Source organism: Bombus pascuorum, unplaced genomic scaffold (assembly GCF_905332965.1).
Source record: "Bombus pascuorum unplaced genomic scaffold, iyBomPasc1.1, whole genome shotgun sequence".
NCBI classification, from domain to species: domain Eukaryota; kingdom Metazoa; phylum Arthropoda; class Insecta; order Hymenoptera; family Apidae; genus Bombus; species Bombus pascuorum.
The window spans coordinates 907,013-928,732 of NW_026869739.1; the positions used below are offsets into that span (position 1 = coordinate 907,013).

The 21,720-nt window shown below is 38.3% G+C and overlaps 1 long non-coding RNA gene across 1 annotated transcript in view; it reads right to left on the bottom strand.

Annotated features, from left to right (window-relative positions):
* Positions 1 to 3,207: 3,207 nt before the first annotated feature.
* Positions 3,208 to 21,720, bottom strand: part of LOC132915718 (uncharacterized) — a 59,603-nt gene continuing 41,090 nt past the window's right edge. Inside the window, exons 2-3 of the long non-coding RNA XR_009659944.1 lie at positions 20,060 to 20,192; positions 3,208 to 3,722 (exon numbers count right to left, since the gene is read on the bottom strand). This is a non-coding gene — a long non-coding RNA (uncharacterized LOC132915718). The remainder of the gene's footprint in view (positions 3,723 to 20,059; positions 20,193 to 21,720) is intronic.

The following is a 21,720-nucleotide window of genomic DNA, read 5'->3' on the forward strand; positions in this document are numbered from 1 at the left end:
GCCTTATAAGTTGGTCATGAAGAAACTAAGACCTTCAGCCCCCCCACTTACAGAAAATTTGGATCCGGAGCTCTTGGACACAGCGCAACACACTGTCCAGCTTGGGCGGAGCCACGGCATGTCCTGAGGCTTCTGATAAGGTACAAGCTGGCCCCTGAGGCGATAGTGGAGGCTATGCTTCGCGACCGACCGGAATACGACGCCGTCTGCGACTTTTGCGAGCATGTTATGCAAGCAAAGGAGCAGGCGGAGAGGGTCAGGATAAGAACCGGTCACCTGTCCAGAGTGCAGCGAAGCAGAAATCCGGAACGCAACAGGGGAGAAAGATCGCCATGACCCCAAGCGGCTATTTGAGGATATAAGGGTCGCGGGGAGCCCTATTTAGGAGGTCTCTTCGCTACAGAAGAGGTGACGGGAGGAAGGGGTCTTTACAGGTAGTATTTCGAATCGAGTGCCCTGGGACCCCTTCCTTCGAGCGTCAGGAGGCCCCGTCGCCAACGCCCAAGCCGCGTTGATCACGTCCGATCACGAAAGTTAAGCAACGTTGGGTACGGATTAGTACTAAGATGGGTGACCGCTTGGGAACTCCGTGTGGTGTTGGTTTTTTTCAAAAGGAAATCAGCCCAGTATTTGAACTGGCTGAGAAGATGACGAGAGCAGTAACTGTCCGAAGAAGAAGATGCAACGGGGCATGAAAGGACAAACCTGATGACTGCCGACAGGTATTACCGGGGTTGTCTGCCCTCAAAGCAGAGGAAGAAGGAGGAGGGGTTTTCAGTGGGTATGACAACAACATCCGCCCGAGTCTCACATAACCCAGCGATGCGGGTCACTGGGCATGCGTAACAGCGTTTTCCCCTCCTCGAAAGAAAAAAAAAGAAGAAGTTTGACGCAATATTTACCGAATCAATACGATAAATTCGGAATTAAATTTTAGCTGGCATCTGATATTCAAACACTGTAAATGGATTTCCTTATTTGGGAAAAAGCGAAAAGGGTCTGCCTGAAACGGTCGAATTTTGTAATAAAGCAAAATTTGGGGTAGGTACAGCAGACCAAATGGTAAAAAAATATAAAGTGAAGTCGGGATCAAGTAGATGGCCACTTCAAATATTTTTTAATATTTTAGATTTAGCTGGCACAAATGCCTGGATGTTATATAAGGAAACCACAGATGAGTAGATATCCAGAAAAGATTTTATGTTTCAATTAGCAGATGAACTTGCCGCTGACAATGAAAACTCATCGATAGAACATAGAGCGCATCTGAGATCCGAAGGATGTCAAAGAACTTGCCTTATTCCCGCAAATGGTGTCAGATAGGGTACTGTAATATTAATAAGACCACCACCATTTGCAATCTTTGTAAAAAATATGTTTGCGAAAAATACACACAGAAGAAAGTTTACGTTTGTAAGAAATGTGAAAAATGATAAATTTTGTACCTGATAATTTAAGTTACATTTGCATTTTATTTATTCTACTACGCTTATTACGCTTATTATATTATTATATTATACTTCTTGTATTTACCAATGGAAATTTATTTTAATATTCTTGTTACCAAAGATTGCAGTACTCGATATTCTTCATTATTGTACTTATTGTTATTATTAAAGTTGTTATTATATAGTTTTTATGATCTCAGAACATGGAGTTCCTTTCGTAAGATAATAATCGATCAATAAATATAAAAATATTCTACTATTACGTATTTTCTAAAGACCAGTTATTATTTTGACTGGCTTTGGTAGAGATAACTACGTCTCAAATGCCGGTAGTTCTAGTGTTAATAAAGAACGCGATAAAAGTGGGCGAGAAGTAATGGAATTACGCCATTAAATGAACGTGTTAGCAAAACAAGCCGACGAAGAAAACGCTAAAACAACTGAAGAAATAGAATTTTTAGGAAAAACAATAGCGGCAATGAAGCTAGGACTAGGTAGTCAAGCAACAATAGTAACAGAAGACTTTGATTCCATTGACACCACTCTAAACCCTGCACGTCAAAGATCGACTCACACTGCGTCCCCCTCACCAGTAGAGGCAGATAACTACAGCGACGGTGACATGCTCCAAAACGATGCCAGCACATAATATCCTTCGTTGTCTGCTAAAGACGCGATAAGATATATTCCAGTCTTGAACGGTGAGGGTTATATTGGAATAGAAGACTTCGAAGAAATTCGAGATACGAGAAATGAATGTTCACAAAAAGAATTATTACTGAAAGCTATTAAAGTAGAAAAGATGATAGGAAAAGTCGCACGGAGTATTCGTAATATTCCAATCGACAACTACGTAGATCTTTTCGAAGCATTAAGAGCCAACGTAGCAACACAAGTAACCTCAGACGAGTATAACGAACAGCTACGCCACTTGAAGCAAAAACGCTACGAAACAAATTAAACAAATTAATCTACGCCATCACCAAGGAAAATCCACAACCATTAACCATACATATCATGCCTGATGCTACAATGAGAAAGGTAGGACGAATTTACCTAAAAGGACTACGCCATGAAATCGGACAAATACTTTTGGCTAACGAACCAGCATCACTAAATGAAACAGAAAAGAAAGCTGCCGATATAGAACCTACGCGAAAAACAAAGAGATTGGAGAGAAGGACCCAGTCGATACCTACAAACCGTTTCACCGACCGTCAACCACTAAGAAATAACAAACCGACACCATCGTCATTTCCTTTGAAAATGATAGAAGGATAGATTTTATTATTAGTTGGACAAAATCGAAAGAACACAAAATCAATCAATTAACGAATGCAGTCTCTTAAATCATGGGGACTCTCATTTTTACAAATAGCCTTCTCAGTAAAATAGGAATATTCGATGTACTTAAGAAATGTTTACCTACAAAACTATGTGTACTCGTTTGCTATGTTTTAAAACTAAGAATAACATCCAAAATATTGCGACAAATCCAACAGCTTTAAACATATATACAGAAATACCGCAAAACACTTTAACCATTCGCCTCTTGGACAGAAAAAATGAAACAGAACACTTGGAACAAATTCAAATGAGGCCTACCAAAGTGCGATTCCACAAAACCGTAACGAAGAAACGTTAAGATTTTGGATGACCAAAATATGACGGCCATCACACTTCAAATGACGTCATCAAGATAGTCATTATCAGCTTTTGCACACGGCTATCACAACTTCCAACATCGCCCCTCAAATCTATTGTATTTTTATACTTGATCAATAAATATTGTAAAAGAAAATATAAGAGTTGGGGACTCTCCTCAACTCATTTTTTTTTTATTTGCTTCTCACGAATATTACGTGACACAAACATAGTCGAGAAGCGAGAAAGTCAGTGGTAATCGAGAATTGTTGATTGTTAAATAAATTATATTGTTGAGCAGCGCCGAGTATTTCTTGGACACCTTACACCGAACACCACCTCATGTATGTTATACAAGTCAAATGATATGAGTCTGAATTAAAATAACAAAATCAAGAATCTAAATGACAAACAGTTTTGTAGCAATACCGCAAACGGAGATAGCTTATCTCAAGCGCTCATGTTGACGGGCGCATCAATACAGAAAATGAAAATAACACGAGAAGCTAAATTAATTATGACAAATGAATATCCATGACGCATTTCGTTCATTTTGCAAAAATAATTACAATAATAAAATTTTGTTTACTTACATAAAACGTCAGGACATCGATGCATCATGGAACACATCTGAAGCATACCAATAATTAATAAATGATTAATAGTCACAAATTAGAACATTAATAACGAACAAAGATAAATAATAATAAAACACTAACATTTAAGCAATATTAAATCCCACACTGTTTATTCAGAGAACAAGTTGTAAAACGTGAGGTAGATTAATGACGAGATTACTCGATATTGAAGCTGTCAAATATATTTTAAAATAATTATAAATACAGAGACAACCGTAGATTGCTCAATACTGGTCGTTAAAAGAATGTTCGCTAAAACCCTCGGTACTAATTCGCTAAGACTGTGGTGTAACTCGCTAAAGAGATCGCACATGACTGAGTCTGATGGAACCGGTCACCTTACGATCGCGTTTGTTTATTTATACTGGTCGCTACCGGTAATTTTCCATTCGCCTTTCTTAGACGGTTCTACGAAGCGGTGACATTGTTGTTGCCCACAGTGTACTTATTATTACCAGTATGTCCTAACGTTGTTGATACTCCGAGGCAAGACCACACGTGGCTGGATTTGTCCTCTAGCTCGTGTGTCGTTGCCATATTATATAAATTTGTAAGTATGGAATGCGGAAAAAATTAAACGAGTCTGAAAAATAGCAAATTCTTGAACTGAAACAACAAAGTGATAAGAAGAAGTCGTAAAGTAATACACAATTTCTTTAAAAATGTTAAAGATTATGGGCAAAAAGAAAAGTACTGGTAGGTCGACATCGTTATCCAATCACGATAAGCGAGCAATTTTGCGTGCAGCGAGTTGGAACTCACAGTTAACAACGAAGCAAATAATGGAAAAATCTAGTGTTAATGCCAGTGTTTAGAGTGTTCGTCGAGTTCTAATACCCTGCTAAGATATCAAGAGGCTAAAATTGAGAAAGGAACCTTCGTTAACAACGAAACACAAAGTAGAACGTTTACTCTTTGCGGAAGAAAGAATGCATTGGAACAAGAAATGGAGAAGGGTATTATTATCAGACGAAAAATATTCAACTTGGATGGTTCTGATGGGTTCCAATACTATTTTCATGACACGAGAATAGAGACAATGTCGGCAATTCGACGACGAACGGCAGGAGGCAGCGTGACGGTTTGGGCCAGCAATGGTCATCTCGGCAAGACAAGTTCATCGATGGAAGAATGAATAGTGCCGGATACATAAATTTAATCAAAGAATAAATAAATAATCATGCAGAACGCATTTCTGGATCTGATCACATCTTTCAACGAGATAATGCATCTGTACACACATCAAGATTGGTTCGATCATATTTTAATGAAAATAATATATCTATTTTGCCGTGGCATGCACGCTCCCCGGACCTTAATATTATTGAAAATTGCTGGGCAGAACTTGTTCACGGCGTATGCGCGAATGGAAAGCAGTATTAACACGCACAAGAATTAAAAAATGCAATTGCACGCGAATGGGATACATTGAATCAAAATTATATTCAGAAACAATATAAATCGATAGCAAATCGTACAATAGAAGTAATAGGAAATAAAGGGAGATGTACTCATTAATAAGTATATACGTTTGATAAGTAATTATTGTTAATTAGAATTTATGTTGACTATTATTTTCTTATTGTACATGTGCTATCATTTCGTTCTTAAAATAAAACAATTTCTTTTTTGTTACACGCTAAACCTCATAACATTTTTAATTATTTTCAACGAACCGCATATCCTGAGCTCATAACGTTTTAATATTATACGTTACAGACGAAAAACCTTTCACGCGTCATTGAGAAATTAAAGATAGCTCACATGGGCTATCTCTTTGACGAGGAATGTACCTATATAAACACCTATAGCACGATCCGGAAAACAACTTTAGTCCCTCTAGCCAAATCCATATTCAACGTAAAACAATTCTATAAACGAACAAACTTTCGGTACATTTTCCATCTGTGGTTTCCGAAAAATTGGAAAATTCATGAATAAAATATCGATTCGCCTGAATAACGCTCGCGTAATATCTGGCATCCTGCGAGCGAGTTAAACACACATGCGCGTGTCAAACGCTCAAGAATGTCACACGCACGGAAACAGTAATAGGGTAGACGAAAGATCCTGCATGCCATAGCTATCGAAACAACAACCAGACAGTAACGAAATAGCCGCCTCCGATATACAACCAACGATAACCTCTTCAGATGGACTAGAACCTCAGTATAAACACCCCCCCCCAAATTAGCGCTCAACACCTTTTTGTTGTAACACTTTGAACAGTCACTCAAGCAAAACTCCGTATTTATCGCACCTGTAGTAGAAAAGGACTTAATACTAACCAACTGAGAACAATACACCTTTGTCGATAGCCACTACTTAAACAAATATTGTAAACGAACGGCAATCATCCACATTTGTAAAAGAACATAACCAAGCCACAATAGGATCAATTCACCCGAATATACAATCGAATTAATTGATAATCAATCGACAGTCAAAACTTGTCCAATTGCTGTATTGGAGTTGGAAGAATTGACATTCGTACCTTTACAGACTGAAAATTATTATATCATTATCCCTACGATAAATGTGCAGATCAACGTATTATGTAAAACACATTAAATCTTAGAAATCAAATAAACGAGTATAATTAGCAGCAGAACTGGATGTATAATCACATACGACCGTAATATTATGAAAGTAGGAGGAACACATAAAAATATTTTTCTTACGAAATCAAAATTAAGAAGAGTTCACATAGTTTCAAAGAAATAAACATCCCAACGCTAAAGCAAATATTAGAAACGGCTCCAAACGTAACTCGCAACTTTAATCAATACAAAGCCAGCCTCGATACGTTACCAATACAAATCAATACGCTACAATTCGAAAGCCGTATAAATTCACTCAGAGAATACGGCATTTCAACATTACAAATATGAGGATACGTAGCCCTAGGACTAGGAACAGTATATACATTGTATAAATGTAAACTTTTCGAATGTCTAAACAAGTAATTCCTAAAAATGTATGTATCCGTGTAACGTTCTATTTAGTAGCTGACGAGAAAGTAGGGTCAACTGACGTTAATGCAACTGGCAATAAGCTCCACTTTCGGCTAACCTGCTATGTGCGGGAATACTAGCACGGAAGAGGATTAAAGTTGTTCGAAAGTGGATTATCGATTTAAAATGTCGTATTTAAATCTTACTCAATTTCGATATTGACAATTAACTGACGGGTATGAAATTCCTCGGTTGACAGGTGATGATTCTTCGGTAGACAAATGATAACTAATTCTTCAATAGACTAACACTAATTAATTTACTCGATAACCAAACGGTAAATATACGCAAACTCAAATTCAAACACAAACTCGAACAAAACTACCGCTGACTTTCTCGATATCGTTATAAAAACAAAATATAAAAACGTAGTTAGATGAGTTTTCGCAAGATATAGCTTCTAGCGGCTTTAACTGCCTATCACTTCAAATACTGAAAACACGGTCTCAAATAAACTTTTTAATTATCTCCGTTTAATAGAATTTATCAATTTTACATTCGCGCCACGATTCGCACGGGTGGCGGGACGTGACACCCTCCCCCGTCTTGAAGTTCAAATTTCCAGCGGAAATTTGATTAATCCTTTCCCTCCGTACACTTAGGACGGATGTTTTCGGCGTTTGGTTGTCGCTCCATCTGTTCGCTGATAGGCTATTGTCCGTTTCGATTGTGCGCCAATTTTAGCTTGCTTAAATGTACGGTTCGCGGGGCATCTCGCACTTCTGTTGTAACGTTTTTATTCTTCAAAATATCCAATACCTTATACGGTCCTGTAAACTGGTCGGTAAATTTCCCTCTATTCGGTTCTTTCAAGAGGTACATCAGAACTCCCGTTTTAATGTTTTGTGGATTGATTCGTCTATCGTAGTACGATTTGGATTTTAGTTTGGACTCTATGAGATTTTTCCTCGCCCTTTGCTGCACCGTACTGATATGGTCGAATAAGTCTTTCAGGTCTTCCGCGTAGGTAGATTCCATGTTCTCATCGATAATCGCCTCACCCGTGAGCTCTTTGGCCAAGTGTCCGAAGACTAGCTCGTGCGGGAGAACCTTGTTCCCTCATGTACATAGGTGTTGTAGGAGAACATGGCCAGTTCCACCCATTCGTCCCAGTTTCTGGTGTTTTCTATGTATAACTTCGTCTTTCGATCTTTCGATCGAACCATTGCTTTGCGGATGATATGCCGATGTGATGTATCGCTTGATGCGAAATCTCTTCGCCACTTTCTTCAACAACCAGGATGTAAAGTTCGCCCCCTGGTCGGGAAGAATGGATCTCGGTGATCCGAATCGACAAATAAATCGTTTTACGAAGACGTCCGCTATCTCCGCCGAAGAAATCTTCTCCATCGGAATCCCGGTCGAATACTTGGTCAATAAATCCCGGATGGTTAGTATATATTTGTTCCCCTTTTGTGTCTTTGACAGTGGACCGACGATATCCATACTAATTTAGTCGAAAGGTTTGCCCGGTGTATCTGTGAGAACCATTGGTTGTTTCGTTTTTATCCGGGTCAATTTCTTCAATTGGCATTCCTTACGTGTTCTCACGTATTCTTGGATCTGCTTCTTCATGTTTTCCCAACAGTAGTGTCGTCGTATTCTTTGGTAGGTCTTTGTTACTCCTTTGTGTCCCGCTATTCGTGTTTCTCTCGTATGATGTTTTTTCGCGCTTCCACTGATGGGGTGGTTACTTTCCCGGTACAAATGGTGATGTTTATGATGTTTATCAAGAATACCCATTTCAAGTGCTTGATTACATGTCGCCATGGTAAATCCTCTAGGTCTCCTTTACTGATACCGAAGGATGACAATTGTTTCTCATTTACCAGGTCCAGCAAAAATTTTAATGAGTTTATCAAGTTCTCTGGTGTTATTGGGACGTTTCGGTTTTCTTTCACTGGTAGAGATATTATATGTTTTCCTGAGTACCGTTGCAGTCTTGCTCTTTCCAGCATTAGGTCTTCATAATGCGGTAGGTTCCCTGCTTCCTTCATTTCTAGCCCCCCCTCCTGTCCACCGGATTTTCCTTTGTATGGATAAAAATCACCTTGTGATCATTTGTTTTCATTATGGAGTCTCTTGTTTCTGAGATTCTCAATTCCGCAAGTATTGTAGGTTTGGCCCTTTCTTCGTGTTTTCCTGGATTATGGAATTGAGACAAGTCGCGTGGTTTAGCTTCGAATATGGGAGGATCCTTGGTTCATGTGTCTAGTTGGAATCTTTTTCGGATAGGATAACGAATCGGCGAATCTTCGTCTCGTTTCCTGATCGGCAAGTACATCTCTGGGGGGTTTCTAGACAATGCGTCCGCATTTGCGTTCGCTTTGCCTCCATTGTATGGAATATCGAATTTGAAATCCGACAACGTTAGTCTCTATTTCCAGATTCTTGCAATAGGATCCTTGATAGAATTCATCCGTACTAACGGTTTGTGGTCCGTTACTATAGTAAATTTTCTACCATACAGATATCGTCTGAAATGTATCGTGCAGTAGACGATTGCCAGACATCCCTTTTCAATGGTAGAATAATTTTATTCCGCCGGGTTTAGTAGTCTAGAGGCATACGCGATTGGCAAATCCTTTCCAATCAGTCCTTGACTTAATACTCCGCCTATTGTGTATCCTGATGCGTCTGTTGTGAGGTTGAAGGGTTTAGAAAAATCCGGATATTGTAGAATAGGTTTTGTCATCAGTGCTGTTTTTAAATTATTGAATGCATTTTCTTGATTTTTTAACCATTTCTTTCTACGATAATCGTAACCTGGCCTGCCTAGATCTTTCCATTAACTTACTAAATTTACTTTCGTGTTCATGAAGAGATCTTGAATAAATCACTATGTCGTCCAGATAGACGAATAGTTCTACTCCTTGCTATCCTGAGAGCACTGAATTCATCAGCCGTTGGAACGTCGCTGGAGCATTTTTCAGTCCAAAAGGCATTCGCTCAAACTGAAAGTGACCGTACGGCGTTGAGAATGCAGTCTTGTGGACATCCTCCTGTGCCATTCGGATCTGGTGGAAGCCTGATGACAAGTCAAACGTGGAAAAATATTTCGCACTTCCTAACTGATTCAATATTTCTGTGATGTTAGGGAGCGGATAAGCATCGCCGATCGTTATATCATTGAGCTTTCTATAGTCAATGACTAATCTCCAACGTTTGTTTTTGTACGAGTCTGGTTTCTTCGGCACAATCCATAACGGAGAATTGTACGGAGATATCGATGGTTCTACGACATCAGTGTCCAGTAATTCTTGAATTTGGCGATTTGTTTCCTCTCGACGTGCAGGTGGATAATGATACTGTTTAGTATTGATTGGTATATCATCCGTTGTAATTATTCGATGGTCTAGAATTTCAGTTCCTTCCATCGTGTCTCCTGGAATATGAAATCTATCTTGGTTCTTCCGAACTAATTCTTCAACGTTTTTCCTCTCCTTTTTATTCAAGTGATTTCATCGAATCTAGTTTCTTTAGATTTCGAAATCACATTGCACGTCGTACTAGGGAACGAGATGAGGTTTTCAAATTCTTTAATTACCATTGTAGGTGTGGCGAATTCATAGTCTCTCGATGTGATATTTATCTTTCTCACATAACCTCATATAACTGGTTCTTCACAACTGCATTACCAAAATAGACCCCCTCAAATGGCTTGATTTTTATATATATTTTATATAAATATTTCCCCGCCTGATACGTTTTCGCTTGTAATCCAAACGAGCCTTGCATCCTGCAGAAAATTCGGATCCTAAGATTCCGTCTTGGTCGATCAGCAATGTGTCATCAATTACATGAAAGGTAACTGGGTGGCTCGCAACCTGTACTATAGTCTGCCCTAGGCTGACCAGGCTCGTTGCCGTGATTCCTCGAACTTCAATTGATTCTTGCTCGCTGATGATCGCTGTATCAGGTAAGGCAGTTTTTTTTATATTTACTTTCAATCCGGAGTCTCTCAGTAACTTAGTTTTGTTTTTAAGTCCGGGAGATTATTCTGACGGTTGAAGTGCTCGGGGTTTCGTTCATTCTTATCGAAACAATTCGGAGAGGTTTCCTTCCGAATTTGAATCCGATTCTTCCGTACTCCTGGTTGTTTTTCCGTGGACTTCCTGTTCTTTTACTCGTTGATTTTCCAAGTGTTCTATATGTTCCCGTGCACAACTGCACGAAGGTTGTGGCGTCGGTCTTCTCGTTGCAGCTTGTACTTCTTGGGTGATTCAAAGCATCGCTCCTTCGAGGTTCTCCTCTTGTTCTCGAAGGAGTTTGCTGGTTTCCCGACTGCCCCGACGCGTAAGGTATGATTATCCCAGCGTCTACTCTGGCTCTACATCGGTAGCAGTCTCGTGCCAAAGTTTTTTTACAATAAATACAGATTATAGAATTTTGTCCCGGATCGTTTGGACGATTTCGTGAGGAAGGAAGGATTGGTATCCTGTTACTTTTACTCGCAAGTATACCTCGTTTGGGAGTCCCTTAACGAAACGTCCCAATCTATCGTATCTTGGACGTCTTGCGATACAGTGCCATACTCGCAACTTTGCTCATCCGTTATTGCCAACCTGAGATTTCTGACGCGGTCTATGTAGTCTAGTATCTCCTATCCTGGTCGTTGAAATACTGTTCTTTATTCTCCCACGTTGAAGCGATCGCCACTTCTAAGAAAACTCTACATCTGGTCTTCGGTTTTCTCAAGCGCTGAGGTCATCGATAGCGCATAGACAAAAGAATGCGTCGATGACAGACTATAAGCGGTACACGTGTGACGTTGGCTTCAGGGTTCTTTTAGTCTCAGGGTAACATTGCTATCGCGAGGACCTGGACAAGCCTACATTGTATTCCACACTTTGTACATTAATATTCACAATATATATACTCACAATACCTTACAATTTATCCACGCGTTTCTTTAATTTCACATACATCGAATAACCTTAACATCCTCTATATTCGTGATCGGTTCTTCCTGGGCCGAACATATATTTCAACTTGTTCCCAAAATCATTTATATTTGTTACCCGACAGTCTTCTACGGAGAGAAATGTGCGTCCGCGAAGCTAGTTCAATAGTAACTTCACCAATTGAGGCTCTTGATGCCCTGGAACCATATTTTTCGCACGGTTAGACGCCCTTAGAAACTGAAATACAGACGGTTGGTGGCCGTCGAACACTGGTACCGATTCGATCGCGTCCTTTAATTTAATCGGTTGGGAGTTAACCTCGATCGCTCTGGTCTCTCATGGTGTTATCGGCAATGATATAGGCGTTTCAGTTACCTTCGTTACCTTACCTATACGCGTGTCTTCCTCTAATTTGGCAAGCCTTATGCTCATATCGGTTAATACGCGAAAATTTTCATTCCACGCTTTCACCTTTTCTAACAATGTCAAGAGCGTGTCCTCATTCATGGAGTCTCGTGTGATCGACATGTTTTCTGTTTATATTTTATTAATATTCTTAAGAACTTTAGTCTACCGTGAAGCGTATCCCACCGCTGCCGCCAAAATTAATATCTGTATATATTGTTACGTCCTATTTAGTAGCCGACGAGAAGGTAGCGTCAACTGACGTTAACGCAACTGGCAATGAGCTCCACTTTTCGGCTAACCCGCTATGTGCGGCAATACTAGCACAGGAGAGGATTAAAGTTGTTCGAAAGTAGATTATCGATTAAAATGTCTTATTTACATCTTACTCAATTTCGATATTGACAATTTACTGACGGGTATGAAATTCTTCGGTTGATGATTCTTCGGTAGACAAATGTTAACTTATTCTGCAATAGACTAACGCCAATTAATTTACTCGATAACCAAAAGGTATATATTCTCAAACTCAAACTCAAACTCAAACTCGAACTCCAAAACTACCGCTAACTTCTCTGGGTCGCTACATTTATATCCGTCGAAGATGAGAAAACGTCAAAGTCCTTCTTTTGAAAATGTTTGAGAAGATCCCCAACGTTTGTTCAACTGCCGAATTTGTTTACAATCTAAATCGTCATAATATCGTTATAAAAACATAATATAAAAACGTAGTTAGATGAGTTTTCGCAAGATCTAGATTTTAGCTGCTTTAACTGCTTTTCGCTTCAAATACTGTAAACACGGTTTCAAATAAAGGTTTTAATTATCTCGGTTTAAAGGAAGTTATCAATTTTACTTTCGCGCCACGGATCGCGCGGGTCGCGGAGCGTGACATCAGAATACTTTGCCCTGCCGCTCACGTATACAATTTGCATCAAGTACTCATAGCACCAATTCATCTATCAGCCCATGGAACGGACACTTTCCAGAACCTTATCTAAAATGCAGAGAACGGGATCATTCAAATCAGGCGCTTCAACGGAGCAAAGCGATTCTAAAAAGGGGGGAATGTCACACACTGAAGAAGTCCACCCGCTCAGAAATTGTAATAGGATAGGCTAGACATCCTGCATACCACAGCCATCGAAACAATAACCAAATGGTAACAAAATAAGCGCCTTTGTGATACACCCAACAACAACCCCTCCAGAAGGACTAAAATCTCAGTATAAAATCCCTTCAAAGTAAGCGCTCATTCGAGTCTGTTAAAACATTTGGACCCAGTCTCTTGTAACACTTTGAATCGTCACTCTATTGGATTTATATAATAATTTCTATTATCATATACAAAGTTGAATTTCTTCACCTTATTCGTGAAATGTTAGAACTGCGACGCGAGGAGATCACCGGCGATCTATCGGTTTCGTGATTTCTTGTACCTCCCATGTGACATTCTCCTCTTTTTTCAGCCGCTTATTCTGGATTTTCGATCACTTCTCCTCTACTAACTTCGTAGGGTTTAACGAACGGCTACGGCCCGCAGGTGAATTCTGCAGGACGACTACACACGTTGCCAAACTTGAATCGCGCAGCGGTTAGTTAGCGTTTTCTGTTTCTGCGATCGACATGGTAGACTCATTTCCTAGCGTTGCTTAATTGGTTTGGCAAGACCATGTGCAGGATCGAATTCTAGGATAATTGAACGATTTTTTGTTCCCGGACCGTGGAAGATAATTAGGAACTCGGTTCCAGTTGTTGTGATTGAGCAATTTCATTCTGATGGATTCTTTGTCGTCGATACTCTGTGGCCTTTTGCTTGTGCAGGTAATAATTGTATCAATCAACTATAGAGTTTGTTACGTCGCGTGAGATGGTCCGTGCGACGTCCTTCATTGTCTGACCGTCAAAGCCCCACGCACCGTTAATAAACCTACGGAACCACCATAAACAGAATCCTTTTAACGGAATCTTTATTCCTGCAAGTATATTCGGTTTGTAGCTGGTTCTTAGAACAGTCCTTAGGTATATTATTCGTTCTTAAACATCACGGAGAAAGCGGGTAGTTATTTAACGGATAAAGCGAGTATTTGGTAGGCTTCCTCCTCCTATCTTCATTTATTAATGTTGACTGTAACCAATGGGCATCGCGGATCGTTATCCTCGCGAAAAGTGTGAACAAGGAATCCGCGTTCAGTCAGCACAGTCGCCACGTCGAAGACAGTCAATCGACAAAAGTCACATCATCACCATCGCCAATACGAAAGGAGTCTCAGGTCGTATTCACTCGCAGTTTAGCAGTCAACATATGCACCATTGTATCAAATATTGAAGCGGTTGGATTGTTGAAAATATATATTATAACCTGTTAATATCAGCGTTATACTCATTCAACCACCTTTATTATCTTAATCGAAATGAGGGATTGATCGATTCGTGGCGTCGATTATTCGAATCGTAATGGGAATTTACGATTCCCATTGACGCGCTTCTTCGAGATCGCCTCTCCCCGCGAACGGTCGAAATAGTGTTATTTGAGATAGCCAGTTATTCGCATCAGTTACTCGAAAGTTTAGCGATGATTATTTATATATATTGTAAAAATAAATGCCAAAGGTATTGTATATTTCTCTTGTTAATTTATAGGGAAAGGATAATTGTTTATTTCTGTATATTGAATCTGAACAAGTCAACATCCTTGTTTGTTTGGATTATAATGCAAAGCTGGATTCTCTTACACAATAACTAATAATATTCACGGATCGTTAAATTGTATCCAAGTTATAATTCTCATTGCACAATTATGTTGTTTTACAGCAAATAGAACAATAGGATGGTTTGTAATTTGTAAAATTAATGTGTAAAGCTTTATTTGTTTTATTCAATTGTCACTGCTACGACGAGAGCATTTATACACTCGCAATTTCATATTATAATCTTATAATCTATTTGTGATACCCTTGTAATCTCAAATCTTTCTACCCTGACGTAACTTCTGGCGACCACCTCTAGATCTCTTCCAGGAAGATAACACATCGCTACCCTGATAAAGTCCTTCCAAGAATAATATCCTCACCGTCATTTCCATGGTTCTCGCTTAGTACATAAACATCGAGTATTGATGACCGAATTATTCTAAAGTGTGAGTCGATACTAGAATATTGTGATAGTTTTGGTGTTCTTAATAAATAAAATTTCTATCATCACGAAAAGTTATTGTTTTTACGTGGCACCCTCGTGGTTTCTCCTGTTGCACATTTCCGACAAAGAATGTCAAACGAATCATCATACGACAATCCTTTATTCGTAGTTTTATTCATGTCGCGACTTTTATTTATAAGACTGAATGTTTTTTTTTTTTAGTGATAGTCATACTACCGTATTTTGTATACTTTGATACTTTCTATACCGTTATTCCATCTTTCGAATCTATTTTACCTTATTCTTTAGCTACATTATTTGGTAACAATCTCTTGCATTTTATAAAAAAAATATCTCCTGGTTATTTCCTATGAGATCTAGGTAAAGAAAATCTAGAAAGCCGAATAAAATTCTTCAAAGTCAGACTTTAACGCGAAACTACACTCTCCAAACTTAGATTCTATGATTCGCAGGAAATATCTACCATTCACGAATCCCAACATTCTCCCCAAAACCAGTCTATCATTCAGCTTCTACTTACATCCAAATTTTCCGTGTCTCTGTTACAATCCATACGACCCTCGTCTAAAATTTTCGTGGCCTAGCCGAGAACTGTCAACCGTGGCATCCTCCGAAACACAGGATCCCTAAAGCTATCAGAATCCCATGCAGAGTCGCAAACATTTGCCTCGCCGTTTAACCTACAGTCCAACCTCGGTCTGCCATTCTCTAACGATAAGCATTCTGACCGAGTCGGTGTCATAGGTCAGTGGCTCTCCCCTCCCCTTTCTTGCGTTGGCATGCAGCTTATTCAGCGTCATCGGCGCTGGGGAACACGTAGCTCACGCGAGTGCGTCTCAACGTGTGAGTAGACCGTTTACGGTACTGACCTAGCCTAGAGGCGAACGAGTGTGCGCTCTGCGACCGAAGGCGTAGGTATCGCAATTAACAACGCCGTGCAGACCTAGAAGACGTGGTTCACCATGGGAACACATCACGGGAGGTCAACACCGAGGCGAATCGTCGTGGAAAGAGTGGAAAAGGGAAAAGAGCAATAGAACGGACGAGAGGAAAGAAAAGGACGAGTCCATCGGTCGACTAGTTCGGATCCATCGTTAAACTGGGATCAACGTTCGCTGCCAACTGGAAGTAAACTGCTGCTTCATTTTGTCGACCGATGCTTGTCGACGCTCGCTGTCTCTCGTCTTTTGTGTAACCCTTAACCTCTACCGATCCAATAAACCGGATCGAAGGAGTTCCCAAGAGAAATATAATATTTGCGGAATGTTCGAGGGATACTGGAGGATGGAACTTTTCGTTCCAACTATCATTTCAGAGGTAAGTGGGCGTTGTTCTATTCGAATTCCAAGGGCATGGTTCAGTGAGTTTTGGTTTGCTTTTGAGGGTTGTTACGTGGTGGGAAAGTTTGAGCTAATTGATTCTAAAGTTAACTTCGATCGTGTTTAACGCAGACTGGACACTCTGCTACTTACAGTATCGGTCATTTTTTAACTCTTTCGGGATCGAATATCGTTTACTCTGCGTGAAAGATTGTTTCCTCGTTAATTCTGAGCAACAGGGACACATTTCTTCGAATGATTTATCAAGAAAGCAGAAAATTCGTTTGGTTAATTGAATTACCTTATTAAATTAAAATTTTTCGTGTACGAAACATGCAACGTTGATGAAGAAAAGGTTCATGGTTTCATCGCTGTATGTTTTCTTTATATCGCCACAGCTGCAGCAGACTTACTCCTTGCAACTATTTACCAACACTAGTTATAACCAATGGACATCGCGGATCGTTACCCTCACTTTTCCATCGAAAGATGGGAATAACGAATCCGCGTTCTTAGTTCAGAAGGGCACACCCTCACCGAATTTTCCTCCGTAATAGCAGTAGAGCGGAGAGTCAGTCACGATCTTGGCATATAACGCGTTAACACTATCAACCGTCGGGTCAAATATTGTATTTTCCGACGACCTCAAAATATTTTCTAAGTGTTGTAAGTTTGGTGAATATACTTATATTATATAACTGTAGACTACAGTTATTCAACCACAAACACCCCTATTATCCCAAAAGAAATAAAGGGAATCGCCCTGCTCGCCGTGTCGATTCGTATAATCGTAACGGGAATTTACGACTCCCGTTGACGCGCCTCAACGCGATCGCGACTGGACGAAAATACAACGAGCATCGATAATTTAAAAGATTCAATCTCCGTTTCTCGATCCATTCCATATCAAAGAGCATCGAGCCGTTGAAAATTAATACTCGAATTACGGAGTTCGGTGAGACGCGATTGAAACATATCACAAAGTTTCAAACAATCCCGGGGATCATATCCGCGCCTAGCAGCAAAACTTTTGATCCTGGCTGTGCTGTTTTGCGGCCACGTTTCAGGACAAAAATACAACACAAACAAGAATACACAACAGCTCCGCTCCCCTGCGGCTTAAATCCAAAAAACAAAAATAAACACAAAAACCGTAAAACCACGACATATAATATAGCATGGCTACGTTGTACCGTCGCGTATCGGTACTTTTGCCTAACACACTTTACTCAAATTCATTGTTTATTGTGAATTTAAAAAAGTATCAAAAAAAAAAACAAATCTTGCCAAATAAACGATTTAAAAAAAAACTTCTTTACAGAGGCAAGTAGTTCATGCTTCGGAGATCTTATGTAAATAATGTAAAGAGTAAAAGACGTCTTGGTCCTTGCTTGGTTAAACAAATTCGATTTTCATATAGTCGTTCGTATGGTAGATTTTCGTAAAAAGTATGTGAAGAACGTGGAATCGTCTTTAAAAATATCCGTACCAAAATTTAATTTTATACTAACTTATCTTGGTTTTTATATTATTAGTTTTTAATACGCTGGGCTCTCTTACAGAATAATTTACTAATCGACAATGTTGATCAATTATAATATGATATAAAATCGATAAGTTAGAAGTTGTAGGATCATATAACCTTCTCTTTTACAATTATAATACACAATAATATACACAAAACGCAATAGAAGATGTATTTGTAGCGGTACATGAGTCATAGGACGATCCGAATCGAGAGTGACTCATGTTGTTGTGCCTCGTAACACGGACACCGCCTTGACGCACGAAACATAACGATGAATAAACTCCGGGCAAAACAATGTCGCGCGCAGGATAAATAAACGGACGCGATCGCAAGCGAGTCAGTTATTATTCGAGTTATTATCCGAGTTATAGTTCGAGTTAACACACGAGTTATCCGCGAGCGTTCATACCCTATCTTTGCAAATACGTTCGTACGAGCGTCTCTCAACGGTATTTACATTTATCCAATTTATTCCAAATATATTTGACGGGTTGCAGCAGCGATCTCTCGTTATTCTATATTATTGATCCTCACACAATCCACCACATATTGAAAAGATTATTTTCTCAATAGAATTTTATGCCTTTTATTAATCCATTCAAATTAATTGTTTCTCGATATCTGGAATCCTATCTCACGGTAAAAGAATGATATATTTGCATTTTCCGAATATTTTCCTTGCTTCTTTAAAAAGGAGCTTTTTTAAATTTTCACCTACGAGTACGTTGTTAGAGAATCATATGCAACGTTTCACGCAAGGAACAGGTTTTATCTTCTTTTATAATACAATAACGCTCTCTTATCTGAACTCGCTTTAATCGGACGTCACTTTAACCGGCTATATTTTCATTGCCAGGTGCGAGAGAGTAAATAAGGAAACTTCATGAAGAAGACTTGAATTGAAAAGACGACGATATAGTATGTATTTAATGGATTAAATGAAGATGTGAAAAAAATGTTACTACTCTCGGGTATAAAAAATACCCGTGATCACTACGCTCGCAAAAAATTCTACATAATACAACCAGTCAGCCGTGCCGATTCGGACCTTTCATCCTACGACATTATTGAGTGACCGGAGGGACAAAAATGCATGCGACTCACCATTAGAAGCGGACAAACGGAAAACGTTGCCATCGATATTGCACTATCTCAGCAAATATCATTAGAAAGACTAACATCAGGCAGGAACCGTTGAAAATCCAATGGTGGAAATGGAGGTTGTGAAAAATCTGTTACAAAACAAAACACGATAAGTGATCGCTGATTATTTGGAAAGTTGGAGATTTTGAAAAATGGAAATTTATTACATTCGTAACTTTAGTAATAATAAAGATTGAAATTCTAATAAACATCCAGAAATGTAAAAACAGAAACTCTAATATAAAATTTTAAAATCTAGAAATCAAGAATCTAACGATTTTTTAAATATATTAGTCATTTTTTTTTTTAATAATTTGCTATTCAGGCTTTAACACTTTTATTATTTTAGTAGAAGAATAATCTTAGAAAACCCTAACCTATGAAATTTTCAAACAAATTGTATTTCTTAATTAATAGTATTCAAAGCAAAATATACAGAATACACATAATTCAAGTATGATATGTAAAGTTACTTACATTCTTGTCTTTTGAGCTACCGTTGGAGCATTCCCAAAGAAGACAAAGAAGTCCAAGCAATGATATGTCTATAACAAAACATAAAATATCATGAATATCGTTAATACGCAATAACAAACATGGGACTTTAGCAATGATAAAGACTAAACTCTAATAAGTATATAAATTGAAACTCTAACATAAAAGTATGAGAACAGAACATTGAGAATTCAACAATTTTTTATGCGTATCAGACAGTTTTATTGTACTTAAATGTTAAAACGTTGAGATTTTATTTCAACTAAAAAGGACATTTACAGCTTTCTAAATTATCAAACATTTTTATTGTATAATTAACAATAATTCAAACAAATTGAAATACAATATGTAAAACTACTTACATTCTTGAGCTCCTGCAGAGGCTTTGTCCTGTTGAGAGATGCACTGACTCTAATACCGAAAAAGAATGTTCAAAAGAATATAAAATAAGACCGCATTACCGCGACCGCTAAAATTATAATCGGCGAACGATAACTCTAATGTGGCGTACAAAATTGTTTGAAAAAATTTTACTACTTTCGCGTGTGATTATTTAATTGAATTTAATCAAAACGACCGTAATTTGAAAATATTGAGAAATACTTTTGCGAAGCAAACACTGACTCTACAAAACGCATTGCATACGGTCACAAATATTCCCTAAATATAAAGTTGTTTATGGGTGTAGAAAATAAGCGGAATATTGTTTCGATGTTTTCCTTCTTTTCACTATTGAACGTTTATTTAGAAAATAATATTACTTTTCTGTTACGTATGAAAAATATTAGTTTAAAATTATAAGGTATTTCTCGATATCGAACAAATGTTTACGAATACCGTGAATGCAATGCGATCATTTGCAAGAATTATATTGTGAATGTTCGTTGCTAGAATATAAAATATACACTCTACTAATACACTATAGTCGCGTGTTATAAATAGTTGAAAATATTTGCAAGAATTCAAAAGTTCCTAACCAAATATACTTAAACAATATTAGAGAAACGCATGCGAAATCTTGCTTTGAGAAGTTAAACGATAGTAAAAAATATAGTAATGAATAATGCGAAAAATATACTAATGAAAATAATAAAGAACCGACGCCACCAATAGGTCATAATACGTTACAAACCTGACGCAACGCGATCTATGTTATCGATACGAAATGAGACGACTAAATGACTCCTTGTACCTTAGTTTCGCCGAGCAACTTCCAAAGTGACGGCGGAAGGGGAGGGGACACATGAGCCGGTGGCACAAGCAGCTACGCAGTTAACGACTACTAGACAAAAAAATGTATACATCAACAAAAATATTCGTCTTCTACGAAACACTTCCTTTCGAATTACGCAGCAGGAATCTTTCGAATTGCGCAGCACGAATCTTTTTCTACATCGATATTTTACAAACATCGTACAGTAATTCGTAGTCCTACTGGCAACATCACAGACACATTTGTCAAACTTATTGCCTTAATTACCTTATTTTATTACCTTAATTTCGTTGAAGGAAGCAAGATTTAAACAACAGCACGGAGAAAATGAAAAATTACTTAAAATTACTGGTCGCCAATGACCTAGTATGCAGACGAAGGGTGAAGTGCTTTTTAAGTGCGTATTCGCTTTTAATACTAATATAAAATAATAAAAGAGAAACGTTATTTATTCCTAAGCGAAAAATATAGTAAGAGAATAATTTTTTCACGGTTGAAAATTTGAAGTCCATTGATATTTTCTCTCTGATATTTTTATTCTCTCTGATATCGTGGTATCTGAAGTTTTGACCAATCCAATAATTTTCATTGTTAGAAATATCTTGAATACAGAGAATTAAGAAATGTATAGTGAAGGATCTAAATAATTAAAATTAATTATGGCGGAGGAATCAATGAAGGAAAGTTATTTTGCTAATTATTATACGAATGATTGTTCAAAATATCGCGCAATAATTACTAAACTATTTAATTAACACTAACCTTACCAGGCCTAGTCAAATGACTGGTTTAAAGATCTAATTTAAAATT